At 40.7% G+C, this 26,106-nt stretch overlaps 1 long non-coding RNA gene across 1 annotated transcript in view; it reads left to right on the forward strand.

Moving 5' to 3' along the window:
- The window catches only part of LOC139754952 (uncharacterized), a 29,850-nt gene extending 7,005 nt beyond the window's left edge, over nt 1-22,845 (forward strand). Inside the window, exon 2 of the long non-coding RNA XR_011713987.1 lies at nt 22,365-22,845. This is a non-coding gene — a long non-coding RNA (uncharacterized lncRNA). The remainder of the gene's footprint in view (nt 1-22,364) is intronic.
- The last annotated feature ends 3,261 nt before the right edge of the window (nt 22,846-26,106 follow it).

The raw sequence follows: 26,106 nt of genomic DNA on the forward strand, positions 1-26,106 counted from the left end.
AAGAGCGTGGTTGAGAGAGCAGAAGAGGGTGTTTTGCAGTGGTTTGGGCACATGGAGAGAATGAGTGCGGAAAGATTGACCAAGAGGATATGTGTCGGAGGTGGAGGGAACGAGGAGAAGTGGGAGACCAAATTGGAGGTAGAAAGATGGAGTGAAAAAGATTTTGTGTGATCGGGGCCTGAACATGCAGGAGGGTGAAAGGAGGGCAAGGAATAGAGTGAATTGGATCGATGTGGTATACCATGGTTGACGTGCTGTCAGTGGATTGAATCAGGGCATGTGAAGCGTCTGGGGTAAACCATTTAAAGCTGTGTAGGTATGTATATTTGCATGTGTGCACGTATGTATATACATGTGTATGTGGGTGGGTTGGGCCATTTCTTTCGTCTGTTTCCTTGCGCTACCTCGCAAACGCGGGAGACAGCAGCAAAAAAAAAAAAAAAAACCAAAAAAAAAACCTGAAAGTAGATGGAGAGAGATGGGTGATTATTGGGGCATATGCACCTGGGCATGAGAAGAAATATCATGAGAGGCAAGTGTTTTTGGAGCAGCTGAGTGAGTGTGTTAGTAGTTTTCATGCATGAGACCGGGTTATAGTGATGGGTGATTTGAATGCAAAGATGAGTAATGTGGTAGTTGAGGGAATAATTGGTGTACATGGAGTGTTCAGTGCTGTAAATGGAAATGGTGAAGAGCTTGTAGATTTATGTGCTGAAAAAGGACTGGTGATTGGGAATACCTGGTTTAAAAAGAGAGATGTACATGAGTATACGTATGTAAGTATGAGAGATGGCCAGAGAGCGTTATTGGATTACGTGTTAATTGATAGGCGCGCAGAAGAGAGACTTTTGGATGGATATTTGCAGAGGTTTTCAGAAAGGAAGAGAGAATGTTGGGGTGAAGAGAGTGGTGAGAGTAAGTGAGCCTGGGAAGGAGATTTGTGTGAGGAAGTACCAGGAGAGACTGAGTACAGAATGGAAAAAGGTGAGAACAAAGGACGTAAGGGGAGTGGGGGAGGAATGGGATGTATTCAGGGAAGCAGTGATGGTTTGCGCAAAAGATGCTTGTGGCATGAGATGCATGGGAGGTGGGTAGATTAGAAAGGGTAGTGAGTGGTGGGATGAAGAAGTAAGATTATTAGCGAAAGAGAAGAGAGAGGCATTTGGATGATTTTTGCAGGGAAATAATGCAAATGAGTGTGAGATGTATAAAAGAAAGAGGCAGGAGGTCAAGAGAAAGGTGCAAGAGGTGAAAAAGAGGGCAGATGAGAGTTGGGGGTGAGAGAGTATCATTAAATTTTAGGGAGAATAAAAAGACGTTTTGGGAGGAGGTAAATGAAGTGCATAAGACAAGGGAACAAATAGGAACTTCAGTGAAGGGGGCTAATGGAGAGGTGATAACAAGTAGTGGTGCTGTGAGAAGGAGATGGAATGAGTATTTTGAAGGTTTGTAGAATGTGTTTTATGATAAAGTGGCAGATATAGGGTGTTTTGGTCAAGGTGGTGTGCAAAGTGAGAGGGTTAGGGAGAATGATTTGGTAAAAAGAGAAGAGGTAGTAAAAGCTTTGCGGAAGATGAAAGCCGGCAAGGCAGCGGGCTTGAATGATATTGCAGTGGAATGTATTAAAAGAGGGGGTGATTGTATTGTTCACTGGTTGGTAAGGCTATTTGATGTATATATGACTCATGGTGAGATGCCTGAGGATTGGAGGAACTCTTGCATAGTGCCATTGTACAAAGGCAAAGTAGGTAAAAGTGAGAGCTCAAATTACAGAGGTATAAGTTTGTTGAGTATTCCTGTTAAATTATATGGGAGAGTATTGATTGAGAGGGTGAAGGGATGTACAGAGCATCAGATTGGGGAAGAGCAGTGTGGTTTCGAAAGTGGTGGAGGATGTATTGATCAGGTGTTTGCTTTGAAGAATGTATGTGAGAAATACTTAGAAAAGCAAATGGATTTGTATGTAGCATTTATGGATCTGGAGAAGGCATATGATAGAGTTCATAGAGATGCTATGTGGAAGGTATTAAGGATATATGGTGTGGGGGGCAAGTTGTTGGAAGCAGTGAAAAGCTTTAATCGAGGATGTAAGGCTTGTGTAAGTGTAGGAAGAGAGGAAAGTGATTGGTTCTCAGTGAATGTAGGTTTGCGGCAGGGGTGTGTGATGTCTCCATGGTTGTTTAATTTGTTTATGGATGGGGTTGTTAGGTAGGTGAATGCAAGAGTTTTGGAAAGAGATGCAAGCATGCAGTCTGTTGTGGATGAGAGAGCTTGGGAAGTGAGTCAGTTGTTGTTCGCTGATGATAACAACGCTGGTGGCTGATTCATGTGAGAAACTGCAGAAGCTGGTGACTGAGTTTGGTAAAGTGTTTGAAAGAACAAAGCTGAGAGTGATTGTGAATAAGAGCAAGGTTATCAGGTACAGTAGGGTTGAGGGACAAGTCAATTGGGAGGTAAGTTTGAATGGAGAAAAACTGGAGGAAGTGAAGTGTTTTAGATATCTGGGAGTGGATTTGGCTCTGGATGGAACCATGGAAGCTGAAGTGAGTCACAGGGTGGGGGAGGGGGCAGAAATTCTGGGAGCATTGAAAAATGTGTGGAAGGCGAGGACATTATCTCGGAAAGCAAAAATGGGTATATTTGAAGGAATAGTGGTTCCAACAATGTTATATGGTTGTAAGGCGTGGGCTATAGATAGAGTTGTGCAGAGGAGGGTAGATGTGCTGGAAATGAGTTGTTTGAGGACAACATGTGGTGTGAGGTGGTTTGATCGAATAAGGAATGAAAGGGTAAGAGAGATGTGTGGTAATAAAAAGAGTTTGGTTGAGAGAGCAGAAGAGGGTGTTTTGAAAAAGTTTGGTAACATGGCAAGAATGAGTGAGGAAAGATTGACAAAGAGGTTATATGTGTCAGAGGTGGAGGGAATGAGGAGAAGTGGGAGACCAAATTGGAGGTGGAAAGATGGAGAGAAAAAGATTTTGAGCGATCTTGGCCTGAATATGCAGGAGGGTGAAAGGCGTGCTAGGGATAGAGTGAATTGGAACGATATGGTATACCAGGGTTGATATGCTGTCAATGGATTGAACCAGGGCATGTGAAGCATCTGGGGTAAACCATGGAAAGTTGTGTGGGGCCTGTATGTGGAAAGAGAGCTGTGGTTTCAGTGCATTATACATGACAGGTAGAGACTGAGTGTGAACGAATGTGGCCTTTGTTGTCTTTCCTAGCGCTATCTCGCACAAATGTTGATGGGGGTTGTCATTTCCTGTGTGGCGGGGTGGCAATGGGAATGAATAAAGGCAGCAAGTATGATTTATGTACGTGTGTATATGTATATGACTGTGTATGTATATATATGTACATGTTGAAATGTATAGGTATGTATTATATGTGCGAGATATACATAAGTATACTTATGTAAGTAGGAGAGATGGCCAGAGAGCGTTATTGGATTACGTGTTAATTGACAGGTGCGCGAAAGAGAGACTTTTGGATGTTAATGTGCTGAGAGGTGCAACTGGAGGGATGTCTGATCATTATCGTGTGGAGGCTAAGGTGAAGATTTGTATGGGTTTTCAGAAAAGAAGAGTGAATGTTGGGGTGAAGAGGGTGGTGAGAGTAAGTGAGCTTGGGAAGGAGACTTGTGTGAGGAAGTACCAGGAGAGACTGAGTACAGAATGGAAAAAGGTGAGAACAATGGAAGTAAGGGGAGTGGGGGAGGAATGGGATGTATTTAGGGAATCAGTGATGGATTGCGCAAAAGATGCTTGTGGCATAAGAAGAGTGGGAGGTGGGTTGATTAGAAAGGGTAGTGAGTGGTGGGATGAAGAAGTAAGAGTATTAGTGAAAGAGAAGAGAGAGGCATTTGGACGATTTTTGCAGGGAAAAAATGAAATTGAGTGGGAGATGTATAAAAGAAAGAGACAGGAGGTCAAGAGAAAGGTGCAAGAGGTGAAAAAAAGGGCAAATGAGAGTTGGGGTGAGAGAGTATCATGAAATTTTAGGGAGAATAAAAAGATGTTCTGGAAGGAGGTAAATAAAGTGCGTAAGACAAGGGAGCAAATGGGAACTTCAGTGAAGGGCGCAAATGGGGAGGTGATAACAAGTAGTGGTGATGTGAGAAGGAGATGGAGTGAGTATTTTGAAGGTTTGTTGAATGTGTTTGATGATAGAGTGGCAGATATCGGGTGTTTTGGTCGAGGTGGTGTGCAAAGTGCGAGGGTTAGGGAAAATGAGTTGGTAAACAGAGAAGAGGTAGTAAAAGCTTTGCGGAAGATGAAAGCCGGCAAGGCAGCAGGTTTGGATGGTATTGCAGTGGAATTTCTTAAAAAAGGGGGTGACTGTATTGTTGACTGGTTGGTAAGGTTATTTAATGTATGTATGACTCATGGTGAGGTGCCTGAGGATTGGCGGAATGCGTGCATAGTGCCATTGTACAAAGGCAAAGGGGATAAGAGTGAGTGCTCAAATTACAGAGGTATAAGTTTGTTGAGTATTCCTGGCAAATTATATGGGAGGGTATTGATTGAGAGGGTGAAGGCATGTACAGAGCATCAGATTGGGGAAGAGCAGTGTGGTTTCAGAAGTGGTAGAGGATGTGTGGATCAGGTGTTTGCTTTGAAGAATGTATGTGAGAAATACTTAGAAAAGCAAATGGATTTGTATGTAGCATTTATGGATCTGGAGAAGGCATATGATAGAGTTGATAGAGATGCTCTGTGGAAGGTATTAAGAATATATGGTGTGGGAGGCAAGTTGTTAGAAGCAGTGAAAAGTTTTTATCGAGGATGTAAGGCATGTGTATGTGTAGGAAGAGAGGAAAGTGATTGGTTCTCAGTGAATGTAGGTTTGCAGCAGGGGTGTGTGATGTCTCCATTGTTGTTTAATTTGTTTATGGATGGGGTTGTTAGGGAGGTGAATGCAAGAGTTTTGGAAAGAGGGGCAAGTATGAAGTCTGTTGGGGATGAGAGAGCTTGGGAAGTGAGTCAGTTGTTGTTCGCTGATGATACAGCGCTGGTGGCTGATTCATGTGAGAAACTGCAGAAGCTGGTGACTGAGTTTGGTAAAGTGTGTGAAAGAAGAAAGTTAAGAGTAGATATGAATAAGAGCAAGGTTATTAGGTACAGTAGGGTTGAGGGTCAATTCAATTGGGAGGTGAGTTTGAATGGAGAAAAACTGGAGGAAGTGAAGTGTTTTAGATATCTGGGAGTGGATCTGGCAGCGGATGGAACCATGGAAGCGGAAGTGGATCATAGGGTGGGGGAGGGGGCGAAAATTCTGGGAGCCTTGAAGAATGTGTGGAAGTCGAGAACATTATCTCGGAAAGCAAAAATGGGTATGTTTGAAGGAATAGTGGTTCCAACAATGTTGTATGGTTGCGAGGCATGGACTATGGATAGAGTTGTGCACAGGAGGATGGATGTGCTGGAAATGAGATGTTTGAGGACAATGTGTGGTGTGAGGTGGTTTGATCGAGTAAGTAACGTAAGGGTAAGAGAGATGTGTGGAAATAAAAAGAGCGTGGTTGAGAGAGCAGAAGAGGGTGTTTTGAAATGGTTTGGTCACATGGAGAGAATGAGTGAGGAAAGATTGACCAAGAGGATATATGTGTCGGAGGTGGAGGGAACGAGGAGAAGAGGGAGACCAAATCGGAGGTGGAAAGATGGAGTGAAAAAGATTTTGTGTGGTCGGGGCCTGAACATGCAGGAGGGTGAAAGGAGGGCAAAGAATAGAGTGAATTGGAGCGATATGGTATACCGGGGTTGACGTGCTGTCAGTGGATTGAATCAAGGCATGTGTATGGGGGTGGGTTGGGCCATTTCTTTCGTCTGTTTCCTTGCGCTACCTCGCAAACGCGGGAGACCGGCAAAAAAAAAAAAGAAAAAAAAAATGTAGATTGGTTGGGCCACTCTTTCCTCTATTTCCTTAAACTACCTTGCTACCGCAGGAGACAGCGACTAAGTATAATAAGTAAATATATAAATAGACCAATCACTTTCCTCTCTTCCTACACGTACACATGCCTTACATCCTCGATAAAAACTTTTCACTGCTTCTAACAACTTACCTCCCACACCATATATTCTTAATATCTTCCTCAGAGCATCTCTATCAACTCTATCATATGCCCTCTCCAGATCCATAAATGCTACATACAAATCCATTTGCTTTTCTAAGTATTTCTCACATACATTCTTCAAAGCAAACACCTGACCCACACATCCTCTACCACTTCTGAAACCACACTGCTCTTCCCCAATCTGATGCTCTGTACATGCCTTCACCCTCTCAATCAATACCCTCCCATATAATTTACCAGGAATACTCAACAAACTTATACCTCTGTAATTTGAGCACTCACTCTTATCCCCTTTGCCTTTGTACAATGGCACTATGCACGCATTCCGCCAATCCTCAGGCACCTCACCATGAGTCATACATACATTAAATAACCTTACCAACCAGTCAATAATACAGTCACCCCCTTTTTTTTAATAAATTCCACTGCAATACCATCCAAACCTGCTGCATTGCCGGCTTTCATCTTCTGCAAAGCTTTTACTACCTCTTTTCTGTTTACCAAATAATTTTCCCTAACCCTCTCACTTTGTACACCACCTCGACCAAAACACCCTATATCTGCCACTCTATCATCAAACACATTCAACAAACCTTCAAAATACTCACTCTATCTCCTTCTCACATCCCCACTACTTGTTATCACCTCCCCATTAGCGCCCTTCACTGAAACTCCTATTTGCTCCTTACGCACTTTATTTACCTCCTTCCAAAACATCTTTTTATTCTCCCTAAAATTTAATGATACTCTCTCACCCCAACTCTCATTTGCCCTCTTTTTCACCTCTTGCACCTTTCTCTTGACCTCCTGTCTCTTTCTTTTATACATCTCCCACTCAATTGCATTTTTTCCCTGCGAAAATCGTCCAAAAGCCTCTCTCTTCTCTTTCACTAATAATCTTACTTCTTCATCCCACCACTCACTACCCTTTCTAATCAACCCACCTCCCACTCTTCTCATGCCACAAGCATCTTTTGTGCAATCCATCACTGATTCCCTAAATACATCCCATTCCTCCCCCACTCCCCTTACTTCCATTATTCTCACCTTTTTCCATTCTGTACTCAGTCTCTCCTGGTACTTCCTCACACAAGTCTCCTTCCCAAGCTCACTTACTCTCACCACCCTCTTCACCCCAACATTCACTCTTCTTTTCTGAAAACCCATACCTTAGCCTCCACAAGATAATGATCAGACATCGCTCCAGTTGTACCTCTCAGCACATTAACATCCAAAAGTCTCTCTTACACGCGCCTGTCAATTAACACGTAATCCAATAACGCTCTCTGGCCATCTCTCCTACTTACATACGTTCTCAGTGAATGTAGGTTTGCGGCAGGGGTGTGTGATGTCTCCATGGTTGTTTAATTTGTTTATGGATTGGGTTGTTAGGGAGGTAAATGCAAGAATTTTGGAAAGAGGGGTAAGTATGAAGTCTGTTGGGGATGAGAGAGCTTGGGAAGTGAGCCAGTTGTTGTTCGCTGATGGTACAGCGCTGGTGGCTGATTCATGTGAGAAATTGCAGAAGCTGGTGACTGAGTTTGGTAAAGTGTGTGAAAGAAGAAAGTTAAGAGTAAATGTGAATAAGAGCAAGGTTATTAGGTACAGTAGGGTTGAGGGTCAAGTCAATTGGGAGGTAAGTTTGAATGGAGAAAAATTGGAGGAAGTAAAGTGTTTTAGATATCTGGGAGTGGATCTGACAGCGGATGGAACCATGGAAGCGGAAGTGGATCATAGGGTGGGGAAGGGGGCGAAAATCCAGGGAGCCTTGAAGAATGTGTGGAAGTCGAGAACATTATCTCGGAAAGCAAAAATGGGTATGTTTGAAGGAATAGTGGTTCCAACAATGTTGTATGGTTGCGAGGCATGGGCTATGGATAGGGTTGTGCGCAGGAGGATGGATGTGCTGGAAATGAGATGTTTGAGGACAATTTGTGGTGTGAGGTGGTTTGATCGAGTAAGTAACGTAAGGGTAAGAGAGATGTGTGGAAATAAAAAGAGCGTGGTTGAGAGAGCAGAAGAGGGTGTTTTGAAATGGTTTGGGCACATGGAGAGAATGAGTGAGGAAAGATTGACCAAGAGGATATATGTGTCGGAGGTGGAGGGAACGAGGAGAAGAGGGAGACCAAATTGGAGGTGGAAAGATGGAGTGAAAAAGATTTTGTGTGATCGGGGCCTGAACATGCAGGAGGGTGAAAGGAGGGCAAGGAATAGAGTGAATTGGATCGATGTGGTATACCGGGGTTGACGTGCTGTCAGTGGATTGAATCAGGGCATGTGAAGCGTCTTGGGTAAACCATGGAAAGCTGTGTAGGTATGTATATTTGCGTGTGTGGTCGTATGTATATACATGTGTATGGGGGTGGGTTAGGCCATTTCTTTCGTCTGTTTCCTTGCGCTACCTCGCAAACGCAGGAGACAGCGACAAAGCCAAAAGAAAGAAAAAAAAAAAAATAGAGTCACCCAACATGCCGGAAAGTATATATATATATATATATATATATATATATATATATATTTTTTTTTTTCATACTATTCGCCATTTCCCGCATTAGCGAGGTAGCGCTAAGAACAGAGGACTGGGCCTTTGAGGGAATATCCTCACCTGGCCCCCTTCTCTGTTCCTTCTTTTGGGAAAAAAATAAAAAAAAAAACGAGAGGGGAGGATCTCCAGTCCCCCGCTCCCTTCTCTTTTAGTCGCCTTCTACGACACGCAGGGAATACGTGGGAAGTATTCTTTCTCCCCTATCCCCAGGGATAATATATATATATATATATATATATATATATATATATATATATATATATATATATATATATATATATATATATATATATTTTTTTTTTTTTTCATACTATTCGCCATTTCCCGCGATAGCGAGGTAGCGTTAAGAACAGAGGACTGGGCCTTCTTTGGAATATCCTCACCTGGCCCCCTCTGTTCCTTCTTTTTGAAAAAAAAAAAAAAAAAAAAAAAGAAAAAAAAAAGAGAGGGGAGGATTTCCAGCCCTCCGCTCCCTCCCCTTTTAGTCGCCTTCTACGACACGCAGGGAATACGTGGGATGTATTCTTAATCCCCTATCCCCAGGGATAATATATATATATATATATATATATATATATATATATATATATATATATATATATATATATATATATATATATATATTATATATAATTATTCATTTATTTTCCTTTGTCGCTGTCTCCCGCGTTTGCGAGGTAGCGCAAGGAAACAGGTCAGAGAAATGGCCCAACCCACCCCCATACACATGTATATACACACATATCCACACACGCAAATATACGTACCTATACATCTCAATGTACACATATATATACTCACACAGCCACATACATATATACCCATGCACACAATTAACACTGTCTGCCTTTATTCATTACCATCGCCACCTACCCACACATGGAATACCATCGCCTTACCCCCTCATGTGTGCGGGGTAGCGCTAGGAAATAACAACAAAGGCCTCATTCGTTCACACTCAAGTCTCTAGCTTCTATGCAATAATGCCCGAAACCAGAGCTCCCTTTCCACATCCAGGCCCCACACAGCTTTCCGTGGTTTACCCCAGACGCTTCACATGCCCTGATTCAATCCACTGACAGCACGTCAACCCCGGTATACCACATCGATCCAATTCACTCTATTCCTTGCCCGCCTTTCACCCTCCTGCATGTTCAGGCCCCGATCACTCAAAATCTTTTTCACTCCATCTTTCCACTTCCAATTTGGTCTCCCACTTCTCCTCCTTCCCTCCACCTCCGACACATATATCCTCTTGGTCAATCTTTCCTCACTCATTCTCTCCATGTGCCCAAACCATTTCAAAACACCCTCTTCTGCTCTCTCAACCACGCTCTTTTTATTTCTACACATCTCTCTTACCCTTACATTACTTACTCGATCAAACAACCTCACACCACACATTGTCCTCAAACATCTCATTTCCAGCACATCCACCGTCCTGCGCAAAACTCTATCCATAGCCCATGCCTCGCAACCATACAACATTGTTGGAATCACTATTCCTTCAAACATAGCCATTTTTGCTTTCCGAGATAATGTTCTCGACTTCCACACATTCTTCAAGGCTCCCAGGATTTTTGCCCCCTCCCCCACCCTATGATTCACTTCCGCTTCCATGGTTCCATCCGCTGCCAGATCCACTCCCAGATATCTAAAACACTTTACTTCCTACAGTTTTTCTCCATTCAAACTTACCTCCCACTTGACTTGACCCTCAACCCTACTGTACCTAATAACCTTGCTCTTATTCACATTTACTCTTAACTTCCTTCTTTCACACACTTTACCAAACTCAGTCACCAGCTTCTGCAGTTTCTCACATGAATCAGCCACCAGCGTTGTATCATCAGCGAACAACAACTGACTCACTTCCCAAGCTCTCTCATCCACAACAGACTTCATTCTTGCCCCTCTTTCCAAAACTCTTACATTCACCTCCCTAACAACCCTATCCATAAACAAATTAAACAAGCATGGAGACATCACACACCCCTGCCGCAAACCTACATTCACTGAGAACCAATCACTTTCCTCTCTTCCTACACGTCCACATGCCTTACATCCTCGATAAAAACTTTTCACTTCTTCTAACAACTTGCCACCCACACCATATATTCTTAATACCTTCCACAGAGCATCTCTATCAACTCTTATCAAATGCCTTCTCCAGATCCATAAATGCTACATACAAATCCATTAACTTTTCTAAGTATTTCTCACATACATTCTTCAAAGCAAACTCCCAATCCACACATCCTCTACCACTTCTGAAACCACACTGCTCTTCCCCAATCTGATGCTCTGTACATGCCTTCACCCTCTCAATCAATACCCTCCCATATAATTTACCAGGAATATTCAACAAACTTATACCTATGTAATTTGAGCACTCACTCTTATCCCCTTTGCCTTTGTACAATGGCACTATGCACGCATTCGGCCAATCCTCAGGCACCTCACCATGAGTCATACATACATTAAATAACCTTACCAACCAGTCGACAATACAGTCACCCCCTTTTTTAATAAATTCCACTGCAATTATATATATATATATATATATATATATATATATATATATATATATATATATATATATATGTATATATATATATATATTTGCGCTACGTCGCAAACGCGGGAGACAGCGACAAAGCAAAAAAAAAAAAAAAAAATATATACATATATATATATATATATATATATATATATATATATATATATATGTATTTTAACTTTCTAAAAATGGGAAACAGAAGGAGTCACGTGGGGAGTGCTCATCTTCCTCAAAGACTCAGATTGGGGTGTCTAAATGTGTGTGGATGTAACGAAGATGTGAAAAAAGGAGAGATTGGTAGTTTGTTTGAGGAAAGGACCCTGGATGTTTTGGCTCTGAGTGAAATGAAGCTCAAGGGTAAAGGGGAAGAGTGGTTTTGGAATGTCTTGGGAGTAAAGTCAGGGGTTAGTGAGAGGACAAGAGCAAGGGAAGGAGTAGCAGTACTCCTGAAACAGGAGTTGTGGGAGTATGTGATAGAATGTAAGAAAGTAAATTCTTGATTAATATGGGTAAAACTGAAAGTTGATAGAGAGAGATGGGTGATTATTGGTGCATGTGCACCTGGGCATGAGAAGAAAGATCATGAGAGGCAAGTGTTTTGGGAGCAGCTGGATGAGTGTGTTATTGGTTTTGATGCACAAGACTGGGTTATAGTGATGGGTGATTTGAATGCAAAGGTGAGTAATGTGGCAGTTGAGGGAATAATTGGTATACATGGAATGTTCAGTGTTGTAAATGGAAATGGTGAAGAGCTTGTAGATTTATGTGGTGAAAAAGGACTGGTGATTGGGAATACCTGGTTTAAAAAGCGAGATATACATAAGTATACGTATGTAAGTAGGAGAGATGGCCAGAGAGCGTTATTGGATTACGTGTTAATTGACAGGCGCGCGAAAGAGAGACTTTTGGATGTTAATGTGCTGAGAGGTGCAACTGGAGGGATGTCTGATCATTATCTTGTGGAGGCTAAGGTGAAGATTTGTATGGGTTTTCAGAAAAGAAGAGTGAATGTTGAGGTGAAGAGGGTGGTGAGAGTAAGTGAGCTTGGGAAGGAGACTTGTGTGAGGAAGTACCAGGAGTGACTGAGTACAGAATGGAAAAAGGTGAGAACAATGGAAGTAAGGGGAGTGGGGATGGAATGGGATGTATTTAGGGAATCAGTGATGGATTGCGCAAAAGATGCTTGTGGCATGAGAAGAGTGGGAGGTGGGTTGATTAGAAAGGGTAGTGAGTGGTGAGATGAAGAAGTAAGATTATTAGTGAAAGAGAAGAGAGAGGCATTTGGACAATTATTGCAGGGAAAAATGCAATTGAGTGGGAGATGTATAAAAGAAAGTGACAGGAGGTCAAGAGAAAGGTGCAAGAGGTGAAAAAGAGGGCAAATGAGAGTTGGGGTGAGAGAGTATCATTAAATTTTAGGGAGAATAAAAACATATTCTGGGAGGAGGTAAATAAAGTGCGTAAGACAAGGGAGCAAATGGGAACTTCAGTGAAGGGCGCTAATGGGTAGGTGATAAGTAGTGGTGATGTGAGAAGGAGATGGAGTGAGTATTTTGAAGGTTTGTTGAATGTTTTTGATGATAGAGTGGCAGATGTAGGGTGTATTGGTCAAGGTGGTGTGAAAGTTAGAGGGTTAGGGAAAATGATTTGGTAAACAGAGAAGAGGTAGTAAAAGCTTTGCGGAAGATGAAAGCCGGCAAGGCAGCAGGTTTGGATGTTATTGCAGGGGAATCTATTAAAAAAGGGGGTGACTGTATTGTTGACTGGTTGGTAAGGTTATTTAATGTATGTATGACTCATGGTGAGGTGCGTGAGGATTGGCGGAATGCGTGCATAGTGCCATTGTACAAAGGCAAAGGGGATAAGAGTGAGTGCTCAAATTACAGAGGTATAAGTTTGTTGAGTATTCCTGGTAAATTATATGGGAGGGTATTGACTGAGAGGGTGAAGGCATGTACAGAGCATCAGATTGGGGAAGAGCAGTGTGGTTTCAGAAGTGGTAGAGGATGTGTGGATCAGGTGTTTGCTTTGAAGAATGTATGTGAGAAATACTTAGAAAAGCAAATGGATTTGTATGTAGCATTTATGGATCTGGAGAAGGCATATGATAGAGTTGATAGAGATGCTCTGTGGAAGGTATTAAGAATATATGGTGTGGGAGGAAAGTTGTTAGAAGCAGTGAAAAGTTTTTATCGAGGATGTAAGGCATGTGTACGTGTAGGAAGAGAGGAAAGTGATTGGTTCTCAGTGAATGTAGGTTTGCGGCAGGGGTGTGTGATGTCTCCATGGTTGTTTAATTTGTTTATGGATGGGGTTGTTAGGGAGGTAAATGCAAGAGTTTTGGAAAGAGGGGCAAGTATGAAGTCTGTTGGGGATGAGAGAGCTTGGGAAGTGAGTCAGTTGTTGTTCGCTGATGATACAGCGCTGGTGGCTGATTCATGTGAGAAACTGCAGAAGCTGGTGACTGAGTTTGGTAAAGTGTGTGGAAGAAGAAAGTTAAGAGTAAATGTGAATAAGAGCAAGGTTATTAGGTACAGTAGGGTTGAGGGTCAAGTCAATTGGGAGGTGAGTTTGAATGGAGAAAAACTTGAGGAAGTGAAGTGTTTTAGATATCTGGGAGTGGATCTGGCAGCGGATGGAACCATGGAAGCGGAAGTGGATCATAGGGTGGGGGAGGGGGCGAAAATTCTGGGGGCCTTGAAGAATGTGTGGAAGTCGAGAACATTATCTCGGAAAGCAAAAATGGGCATGATTGAAGGAATAGTGGTTCCAACAATGTTGTATGGTTGCGAGGCGTGGCCTATGGATAGAGTTGTGCGCAGGAGGATGGATGTGCTGGAAATGAGTTGTTTGAGGACAATGTGTGGTGCGAGGTGGTTTGATTGAGTAAGTAACGTAAGGGTAAGAGAGATGTGTGGAAATAAAAAGAGTGTGGTTGAGAGAGCAGAAGAGGGTGTTTTGAAATGGTTTGGGCACATGGAGAGAATGAGTGAGGAAAGATTGACCAAGAGGATATATGTGTCGGAGGTGGAGGGAACGAGGAGAAGTGGGAGACCAAATTGGAGGTGGAAAGATGGAGTGAAAAAGATTTTGTGTGATCGGGGCCTGAACATGCAGGAGGGTGAAAGGAGGGCAAGGAATAGAGTGAATTGGATCGATGTGGTATACCGGGGTTGACGTGCTGTCAGTGGATTGAATCAGGGCATGTGAAGCTTCTGGGGTAAACCATGGAAAGCTGTGTAGGTATGTATATTTGCGTGTGTGGACGTATGTATATACATGTGTATGGGGGTGGGTTGGGCCATTTCTTTTGTCTGTTTCCTTGCGATACCTCGCAAACGCGGGAGACAGCGACAAAGTATAATAAAAAAAAGTATTTCTAAGTATTTCTCACATACATTCTTCAAAGCAAACACCTGATCCACACATCCTCTACCACTTCTGAAACCACACTGCTCTTTATTTTATTCTATTTATTATACTTTGTCGCTGTCTCCCGCGTTTGCGAGGTAGCGCAAGGAAACAGACGAAAGAAATGGCCCAACCCCCCCCCATACACATGTATATACATACGTCCACACATGCAAATATACATACCTACACAGCTTTCCATGGTTTACCCTAGACGCTTCACATGCCTTGATTCAATCCACTGACAGCACGTCAACCCCGGTATACCACATCGCTCCAATTCACTCTATTTCTTGCCCTCCTTTCACCCTCCTGCATGTTCAGGCCCCGATCACACAAAATCTTTTTCACTCCATCTTTCCACCTCTAATTTGGTCTCCCTCTTCTCCTCGATCCCTCCACCTCCGACACATATATCCTCTTGGTCAATCTTTCCTCACTCATTCTCTCCATGTGCCCAAACCACTTCAAAACACCCTCTTCTGTTCTCTCAACCACGCTCTTTTTATTTCCACACATCTCTCTTACCCTTACGTTACTCACTTGATCAAACCACCTCACACCACACATTGTCCTCAAACATCTCATTTCCAGCACATCCATCCTCCTGCGCACAACTCTATCCATAGCCCACGCCTCGCAACCATACAACATTGTTGGAACCACTATTCCTTCAAACATACCCATTTTTGCTTTCCGAGATAATGTTCTCGACTTCCACACATTCTTCAAGGCCACCAGAATTTTCGCCCCCTCCCCCACCCTATGATCCACTTCCGCTTCCATGGTTCCATCCGCTGCCAGATCCACTCCCAGATATCTAAAACACTTCACTTCCTCCAGTTTTTCTCCATTCAAACTCACCTCCCAATTGACTTGACCCTCAACCCTACTGCACCTAATAACCTTGCTCTTATTCACATTTACTCTTAACTTTCTTCTTCCACACACTTTACCAAACTCAGTCACCAGCTTCTGCAGTTTCTCACATGAATCAGCCACCAGCGCTGTATCATCAGCGAACAACAACTGACTCACTTCCCAAGCTCTCTCATCCCCAACAGACTTCATACTTGCCCCTCTTTCCAAAACTCTTGCATTTACCTCCCTAACAACCCCATCCATAAACAAATTAAACAACCATGGAGACATCACACACCCCTGCCGCAAACCTACATTCACTGAGCACCAATCACTTTCCTCTCTTCCTCTATCATATGCCTTCTCCAGATCCATAAATGCTACATACATATATATATATATATATATATATATATATATATATATATATATATATATATATATATGTATATATATATTTATATATATATATATATATATATATATATATATATATATATATATATATATATATATATATATATAGTTGATAGAGATGCTTTGTGGAAGGTATTAAGAATATATGGTGTGGGAGGAAAGTTGTTAGAAGCAGTGAAAAGTTTTTATCGAGGATGTAAGGCATGTGTACGTGTAGGAGGAGAGGAAAGTGATTGGTTCTCAGTGAATGTAGGTTTGTGGCAGGGGTGTGTGATGTCTCCATGGTTGTTTAATTTGTTTATGGATGGGGTTGTTAGGGAGGTAAATGCAAGAGTTTTGGAAAGATGGGCAAGTATGAAGTCTGTTGGGGATGAGAGAGCTTGGGAAGTGAGTCAGTTGTTGTTCGCTGATGATACAGCGCTGGTGGCTGATTCATGTGAGAAACTGCAGAAGCTGGTGACTGAGTTTGGTAAAGTGTGGAAGAAGAAAGTTAAGAGTAAATGTGAATAAGAGCAAGGTTATTAGGTACAGTAGGGTTGAGGGTCAAGTCAATTGGGAGGTGAGTTTGAATGGAGAAAAACTGGAGGAAGTGAAGTGTTTTAGATATCTGGGAGTGGATCTGGCAGCGGATGGAACCATGGAAGCGGAAGTGGATCATAGGGTGGGGGAGTGGGCGAAAATTCTGGGGGCCTTGAAGAATGTGTGGAAGTCGAGAACATTATCTCGGAAAGCAAAAATGTGTATGTTTGAAGGAATAGTGGTTCCAACAATGTTGTATGGTTGCGAGGCGTGGGCTATGGATAGAGTTGTGCGCAGGAGGATGGATGTGCTGGAAATGAGATGTTTGAGGACAATGTGTGGTGTGAGGTGGTTTGATCGAGTGAGTAACGTAAGGGTAAGAGAGATGTGTGGAAATAAAAAGAGCGTGGTTGAGAGAACAGAAGAGGGTGTTTTGAAGTGGTTTGGGCACATGGAGAGGATGAGTGAGGAAAGATTGACCAAGAGGATATATGTGTCGGAGGTGGAGGGAACGAGGAGAAGAGGGAGACCAAATTGAAGGTGAAAAGATGGAGTGAAAAAGATTTTGTGTGATCGGGGCCTGAACATGCAGGAGGGTGAAAGGAGGGCAAGGAATAGAGTGAATTGGAGCGATGTGGTATATCGGGGTTGACGTGCTGTCAGTGGATTGAATCAAGGCATGTGAAGCGTCTGGGGTAAACCATGGAAAGCTGTGTAGGTATGTATATTTGCTTGTGTGGACGTATGTACATACATGTGTATGGGGGGGGTGTTGGGCTATTTCTTTCGTCTGTTTCCTTGCGCTACCTCGCAAACGCGTGAGACAGCGACAAAGTATAATAAAAAAAAAAAATAATATATATATATATATATATATCTATATATATATATATTTTTTTTTTTTTTTTTTTTTTTTTTTTTTTTTTTATACTATTCACCATTTCCCACGTTAGCGAGGTAGTGTTAAGAACAGAGGACTGGGCCTCTGAGGGAATATCCTCACCTGGCCCCCTTCACTGTTCCTTCTTTTGGAAATTGAAAAAAAAAAGAGGGGAGGATTTCCAGCCCCCCGCTCCCTCCCCTTTTAGTCGCCTTCTACGACACGCAGGGAACACATGGGAAGTATTCTTTCTCCCCTATCCCCAGGGATATATATATATATATATATATATATATATATATATATATATATATATATATATATAAAAGGACTGATGATTGGGAATACCTGGTTTAAAAAGCGAGATATACATAAGTATACGTATGTAAGTAGGAGAGATGGCCAGAGAGCGTTATTGGATTACGTGTTAATTGACAGGCGCGCGAAAGAGAGACTTTTGGATGTTAATGTGCTGAGAGGTGCAACTGGAGGGATGTCTGATCATTATCTTGTGGAGGCTAAGGTGACGATTTGTATGGGTTTTCAGAAAAGAAGAGTGAATGTTGGGGTGAAGAGGGTGGTGAGAGTAAGTGAGCTTGGGAAGGAGACTTGTGTGAGGAAGTACCAGGAGAGACTGAGTACAGAATGGAAAAAGGTGAGAACAATGGAAGTAAGGGGAGTGGGGGAGGAATGGGATGTATTTAGGGAATCAGTGATGGATTGTGCAAAAGATGCTTGTGGCATGAGAAGAGTGGGAGGTGGGTTGATTAGAAAGGGTAGTGAGTGGTGGGATGAAGAAGTAAGAGTATTAGTGAAAGAGAAGAGAGAGGCATTTGGACGATTTTTGCAGGGAAAAAATGAAATTGAGTGGGAGACGTATAAAAGAAAGAGACAGGAGGTCAAGAGAAAGGTGCAAGAGGTGAAAAAAAGGGCAAATGAGAGTTGGGGTGAGAGAGCATCATTAAATTTTAGGGAGAATAAAAAGATGTTCTGGAAGGAGGTAAATAAAGTGTGTAAGACAAGGGAGCAAATGGGAACTTCAGTGAAGGGTACAAATGGGGAGGTGATAACAAGTAGTGGTGATGTGAGAAGGAGATGGAGTGAGTATTTTGAAGGTTTGTTGAATGTGTTGAATATATATATATTTTTTTTTTTTTTTCATACTATTCGCCATTTCCCGCGATAGCGAGGTAGCGTTAAGAACAGAGGACTGGGCCTTTGAGGGAATATCCTCACCTGGCCCCCTTCTCTGTTCCTTCTTTTGAAAAAAAAAAAAAAAAAAAAAAAAAAAAAAAAAACGAGAGGGGAGGATTTCCAGCCCCCTGCTCCCTTCCCTTTTAGTCGCCTTCTACGACATGCAGGGAATACGTGGGAAGTATATATATCCGAGATAATGGGTATGTTTGTAGGAATAGTGGTTCCAACAATGTTGTATGGTTGCGAGGCGTGGGCTATGGATAGAGTTGTGCGCAGGAGGATGGATGTGCTGGAAATGAGATGTTTGAGGACAATGTGTGGTGTGAGGTGGTTTGATCGAGTGAGTAACGTAAGGGTAAGAGAGATGTGTGGAAATAAAAAGAGCGTGGTTGAGAGAGCAGAAGAGGGTGTTTTGAAGTGGTTTGGGCACATGGAGAGGATGAGTGAGGAAAGATTGACCAAGAGGATATATGTGTCGGAGGTGGAGGGAACGAGGAGAAGAGGGAGACCAAATTGGAGGTGGAAAGATGGAGTGAAAAAGCTTTTGTGTGATCGGGGCCTGAACATGCAGGAGGGTGAAAGGAGGGCAAGGAATAGAGTGAATTGGAGCAATGTGGTATACCGGGGTTGACGTGCTGTCAGTGGATTGAATTAAGGCATGTGAAGCGTCTGGGGTAAACCATGGAAAGCTGTGTAGGTATGTATATTTGCGTGTGTGGACGTATGTATATACATGTGTATGGGGTGGGTTTGGGCCATTTCTTTCGTCTGTTTCCTTGCGCTACCTCGCAAACGCGGGAGACAGCGATAAAAAAAAAAAAAAAAAAAAAAATATATATATATATATATATATATATATATATATATATCCCTGGGGATAGGGGAGAAAGAATGCTTCCCACGTATTCCCTGCGTGTCGTAGAAGGCGACTAAAAGGGGAGGGAGCGGGTTGCTGGAAATCCTCCCCTCTCGTTTTTTTCAATTTTCCAAAAGAAGGAACAGAGAAGGGGGCCAGGTGAGGATATTCTCTCAAAGGCCCAGTCCTCTGTTCTTAACGCTACCTCGCTATTGCGGGAAATGGCGAATAGTACGAAAGAAAGAAAGATATATATATATATATATATATATATATATATATATATATATATATATATATATATATATATGCTATAGGAGCAGATAGTGCTAACAAACTACTCTAACATCATGTCCTTCCACTGCATCTCTCTCTTTGGACTTGGTGTAGGTTTAAATAGAATTAGATGTTGAATGAAAAGCTTACAGAATTTCCCAAACAGCATAACTACTGCATAAGCTGGATCATGCACCAAAGGATATTAGTAAAAGACCAGTATAGTATATGTAGGCAAATGTCCACTGTGATGTAGTAATGGTAAAAGACCGTCTCTCTGTCCAAAGTTTTCTTGTATTTTAACTACTTTGGCTTACTCTCCACTTGAAATCTTGATTTAGGATTCTGTATTGTTACTGTATTATATGGTTATAAAAGAACTTTCATTTCATCAGAAAGTAATATTATTTGAGAAGCACTTTCTTTGACATGCCACATTTATTTAAATATATGCTATGGTGATGGGAATCACAGAGGACAAAATTATCACACTGCAATTCAAACCTAAACAAATGCAACCTAACCTAAGTTTAAGCTTATGTCTTATCAGACATTTATGTAAAAAAATTTATGGTCATTAGATATGTTAGGATGGTTAGGTTGGGTGAAGAATAAGAGCATTAAAGATGACTAACCTAAATAGTAAAGAAAGAATTAAAATGTTAGGTCAGAGAACACCAATGTAAGAAGGATATTGTTCATGAAGAAATCATTGAAAAGGTTTTTAGTTGAAAGTCATATATGATGGTATGATCAAACAGTATGAATATCAGATGACAGAGAGATCAGGATGGTGTGTTATGAACTAGTTTCATGTTGAGATGGATAGGTAAAGTAAGGGAATTAACTTCAGTTACAGGTATTTCAGATGAATATTCGGAATTAGATATAGTGGAAGTGTATTTTGTGCGTGGTTGTGTGAATGGAGTTATGTGAATGGAGCCATTGCATCTTCAACAAGCTGAAAAACCTCTGAAATTTATTTTAAATGACCACAAATTGCTTTTCAGTTAAGGGAATTAATTCAAGTTCTCTCCCAGTGCCTACTTCTTCACTTATTTCTGACTGGTTTAAAACATTTGATATTACTTCTAGTGAGATGCTTTTTCTTGGTTTCTTACTAGTAAGGGGATCACTCATCACTTAAGTTAACTCGAGACATAACTGAACATTGCATTTTCATGACTTTAGTGACAAAAGTGGAACTTCTTGAGTGAGTGAAGCTGTTCCTTAATTGATGGGGGTGAAACATCACTAAGGTGATGTCACGTAGAGTCTGCTTAAAAAAAAGTTGATAGTAGAGAGGGCTGTGAAAAACATGGATAATGTGGGGTCAGTCTCTGTAAAAGTAGGTGAGACACTAACAAATCAACAGAACCTATGAAGCCTCACCCACCTTACCTTAGCACTGAAGATTTCCCAAGTCTTTATAGTCGGGATGTACCTGCCAAAATGTTAAATGTTATGAGTATGTGTCTGAAAATTCAGTGGTTTATGTTTCACTGTTAACAAGCTAACACAGCCTCCCAGGACCTTGATCCAAACATGATACCATAACTGTCACATTTTTCGATTAACTTGGAAAATGAGGTATATATTGGATGCTGTGGGAAGCTGGCTAAGGTCTTCATAACTTTGAATGATTTGTATGTATTTCACCTACAGAAATACCTCACAGAACAATGGGTTACATTCCTAGCAATGTCTTTGTAGTAAAACGTCATTGCATGAGTAAATGAACCCCATTTTATAAAGGGTTTATATTCCAAACTATAGATTTTCCCAAACTAATTCTTTATTGGACTAAATAAAGAAATTCTTTGCTACTGAACAATGTACCACAATCTGTCATGACTATCTTTTTCTGATGGTTTTGTTGTTTAACTTGTAAATCATGTAGTATTTAATGATCTGTAATGAGAATGCTGGTGATAATGGACGAAGGTAGGTGATGATGGAGTATGATGGGAATGGAACAAATGGATGGTCAAACCTTACAATGTAATTGGATGTTTTAGTATGTGGCGTATGTTTGTTGATGTATTTGGCTATTATAATACCTAATTTAACATTTTCAAATTAGGTAAATCTCTTTTTTTAGCATTTCAGGAATATGAAAACCTGGTTTTCCTTATAAGGTGACCATTAGTGGCTGGAATACAATAAGAGTAGAATTCATTTGCTTTGATATCCTTATAAAAGTCATTATAACTGAAAAATCTTACAGTATACTTAAATATTTGATTATCATTCAAAAAGTATATTAAAAAAGATATAAATCTTGAAGTCTGTCACTCTTTCAAAAACCTAGCCATTCTATGAATTTTTATTCTAATTCTGGGTTGTCACTTCCTTGAAATGTTGCTATGTGAGCTGTCATTCTACAAGGACCTGCTGCACTTGATTGATTAGCCCCACATTTTCCTTAATCTTCATAGCCTTCCCTACTGTTTAATGTATTTATTACTGCAGAAAGAAGATAATGATCTAAATCACTTTTTGCCAGGCTTGTATTATTCTATAAACAGTAAACTACTATTGCAAATCAAAATCCGTTATAGTCCGTTGTTAGATGCAGTGTGTCCCAAAACTGGAACATTACTTATGTTCCCCTTTAACCCACTTGACTTAGCCCAAGGATGTGAGTAAACTAAGTGGGTCTACGCACCTGACCCTCCTCCTGGGTCTGAGTAAACTATGTATATTTCAAATAAGAAAGTGCAGAAAAGAAATAACAAGGAATTGTTTGGATTTTCTTTGCAGATACTATAATGTTGCCAACAGAAAGTCAGTCAAGTTTGCCATACCAAATTCTTCTGTATCTTAATGGCTGGTATGTAGGGGCTTTCCTGGTTGTGGAGGTGCTGCTACTTATATTCAAGACATCTGTGCTTCCTTATCCTAATGGGAACATTGTGGCTGAGGTGTTCCTTCTTTTTTTCCTAGGTGGTGTTGAGGCTGTCAGAATTTTTATGGGAAAGAAAGGCAACCTTACAGAAAAAATCTTATCCTTAGTCCTTTCAGTAATATTTACAGCTCCATCAGTACTTGCCATGTTATATCTTCTTCTCTGGCAAACATATGTTCTTCGCCTCGAAGTTATACTTGCATCTATTGGGCTTGCATTTGAGGGGATTGAACTATTGTTTGCATTATTGGGTATTGTTACAATCAGTAAATCAGGTGGATTCTGATTTGTTTATTATTATGCCTTTCTGTACTTTATAATAAAATGTATAAAATATTTTTTTTTTAATTTTTCCTTTTGAATATGAAAATAAATGCCAGTTTTATTCTACGCTTAGAAGTTATGATTTCCATGTAATGACCTTGAATGTTGAGTAGAAGAAGATTGAGTTGGAAGGAGTCTACAAGAGTGGCTAATTTGTTCATGATTTTGCTGGAGGGAATTATAAATGTACATGATTTAACATTATCTAATTATTTTGCTTAACTGTTACTGTAATTATTGTATTCCAAATTGTTGCACAGTTATATTTCATGTGTCAGTTGATAGTACAATTTTCCTTGTTATGAGGAACCACGTATTTAACCCAATTCCTGAACCAAGTCACTAGAATTTTTTTTTCCATTATTGCTGAGGTGTAGATGTTTAAGATTCTTGAACCTTCCACCTCAGCCTCAAGATGAAATATACTGAATAACCATTTATGCTTTAGTGCATACCACACATTGTTACCAGACAATATAGGCTATTTATTTACTTCCGTGCATTGATGAGTGTGTGTGGAGATATCAAGGTCTGCATCATGGATAAGGTATGTGTCCTCACATTATGTACTTGAAGATGTGATACTCTTACAAGACAATAGATATTAGAGAAGAAAACCTTTAATCATAGTTGCGGGGGTTGAAAAAGAGGATAAATGAGAGTTGGGGTGAGAGAGAATATCATTAAACTAGCAAAAATAAAAAGATGTTTTGGAAGGAGGTAAGTAATGTATGAAAGATGAGAATAAATGGGAACAGCGGTCAAGGGGGTAAGTGATAACAGGTAGTGATGAAATGAGGGAGATGGAGTTAGTATTTGGAAGGTTTGTTGAATGTATTTGATGACAAAGTGGCAGATGTAGATTGTTTTGGTCAGGGTGGTATGCGAAGTGAGAGAGTTATAAAGAAAAGGTGAAGAGAGAAAAGGTGGTTAAAACTTTGTGGAAGATGCAGTGTGGGAAAGTTGTGGGAGAAGATGGTATTGCAGTTGAATTTGGTTGTTGGATGGTTGGTTGGTAAGAACATTCACTGTATGTAGGGATCATGGTGAACTGCCTGAGGATTGGTGGAATGTATGTTTAGTGCCAATGTATAAAGGCAAAGGGGGACAAAGATAAGTGTTCAAACTACAGAGGCGTAAGTTTACATGAGAAGTTTACGTGAGAAAGACAGACAACAGAGACCTGATAGGCCCATGACTGGGTTGTCTGAAAAAAGAGAAGTTTGACTTGACAAGAAAATTTAATTCCGCTCAGCATTTAATTCTGCTCAGCATTTTTTTAAGCTATCACCGACTCCCTGCTGCTGTACATTAGCTTTCTACTCCCTGTTACTGCTGTCTTGTATACAGTTTATTTAAGGCATTTTTCTCATGGTATACCTGAATTTATAAGATATTTGTCTCAACAGCTTTTGAAGGTATTAATAGTGTTATGAATCACTACACTACAATCCAAGTTACATTAAGAAGCAACTTGGATTCCCTGTTAACATACCCCAGCGAGACCATCCCCAGGTTTAAGCATGATCTGAGCAGACAGCAAAACTTTGGTCCCGTGCATTAAAAAGTTCTCCTCCACTAACAAATGTGCTGCTTGCAGGGTGTACTCATCTCAATTTGACAGTGGGTCTACCACCATTAACATGGTGAAATAGCTAATCCCATTTAAATCCTAACTTGCAGTAATGTCCAAGAAGTCAAATAGTTCTCATATTATTGCTTACACACTAAGCTAATGTATGACCATAGAATATTGACAAAAGTACAGTAATTTTTAGATCTGCAGTATTGATAACAGCTTGTGAAACTGTCAGTAGGAAATGTACCACTACATATCAAATGCTGACAGTGTTTAGAGGGTAGCTCTTTTGAACCTTTTCATTAAAACTTTTCAATTAGCAAAAAAATGACATACTATATGTTATGTTCAACTCACTTTGCCAGCAAACTTCAGTTATCATTCCTCGCAACCAAATTATTTTGCATGCCTATTATCCAGAATTTCAAGAAGAATAAACTGAAACTGAACTATGAATCACTACCATTAAATTATGACAGTGTGACTGACAGACTTCTAGTGGTAGTAGCTTATACTGCTGATGCATGCAATTACCTCCTTACAGTATTATTTATCTAATGTATCTTCACCACAAATATATCAAACAGGGAGCGGGGGGCTGGAAATCCTCCCATCATTTTTTTTTTCTAATTTTCCAAAAGCAGGAACAGAGAAGGGTTCCAGGTGAGGATATTCCCTCAAAGGCCCAGTCCTCTGTTCTTAACGCTACCTCGCTAACGCGGGAAATGGCGAATAGTTTGAAAAAAAATGAAAAAAAAATGAATCACTACGTCTGATGGTACCTTATTCCAGTGCTCAACACACCTGCAGGAAAAGAGGCTTTTTCCCATGTCAGTACTACATCTTTAGCTTTGAATTATACTCTATTTGTCACAGTAACCGTATTTTCTTGTATTTTGAAAACATGTTAGTGGTTTATGTTATTGAACTTCAGAATTTTGAACACTTGAACTAAGTTGCTGATTTTTTTTTTAGGGAGAAGAGATTCGATTGTTTTAGCCTCTTTGTATGCCAGATTTCTGAGTGATGGGACAAATTTCGTTGCGCAGCCTTGTACATGCTGTAATTTTTCCTTGTCCTTTTTATAGTTTGGGGACCAAAAATGTGTCTGCATATTCATGGCGTGGTCTTACTAGAGAATTAATAAGTATGAACTGTTTTTGGTGTACTGTAATCTATGATCCTGGCTATGAAACCTAACATTTGGTTGCCTTTTTCACTTGTTGCTTGACACTTTAGTGTACTTCAGATTGTTGCTAATGACAACTCCAAGATCCATTTCTTCATTTGCTTTAGTTAGTTTTCGATTAGAAACTTGACAATCCTATCTCGTATTATTTTTCCCATCGTTTCACCTAATGCTAATGTACAGCTAATTGGGTAGTAGTTAAAGGCACACCTTTTGTCTCCTTTTTGATATATAATAAAACATTTGCTAGTTTCCAGTCATTTGGCACCTGACCATCCAATGGAGATCTGTTGAATGGGGTATATCAGCTGTCTCCTGACCTCCTTTAAGAATTTAGAGCTAACTTGTCCGGGCTAATGGATTTGTTAATTGGTCCAGGTATTAAAGTACTCCAGAGCTCTATTTCTCTAACCTTCAACTCTTCTTCATCGGATCCTTTAAACATTTTCATTGGTCATGGTATTCGAGAAGTTTCTTCAATTGAGAATAATGAGTAAAAAGAATG

Source organism: Panulirus ornatus, chromosome 18 (assembly GCF_036320965.1).
Source record: "Panulirus ornatus isolate Po-2019 chromosome 18, ASM3632096v1, whole genome shotgun sequence".
NCBI classification, from domain to species: Eukaryota; Metazoa; Arthropoda; class Malacostraca; order Decapoda; family Palinuridae; genus Panulirus; species Panulirus ornatus.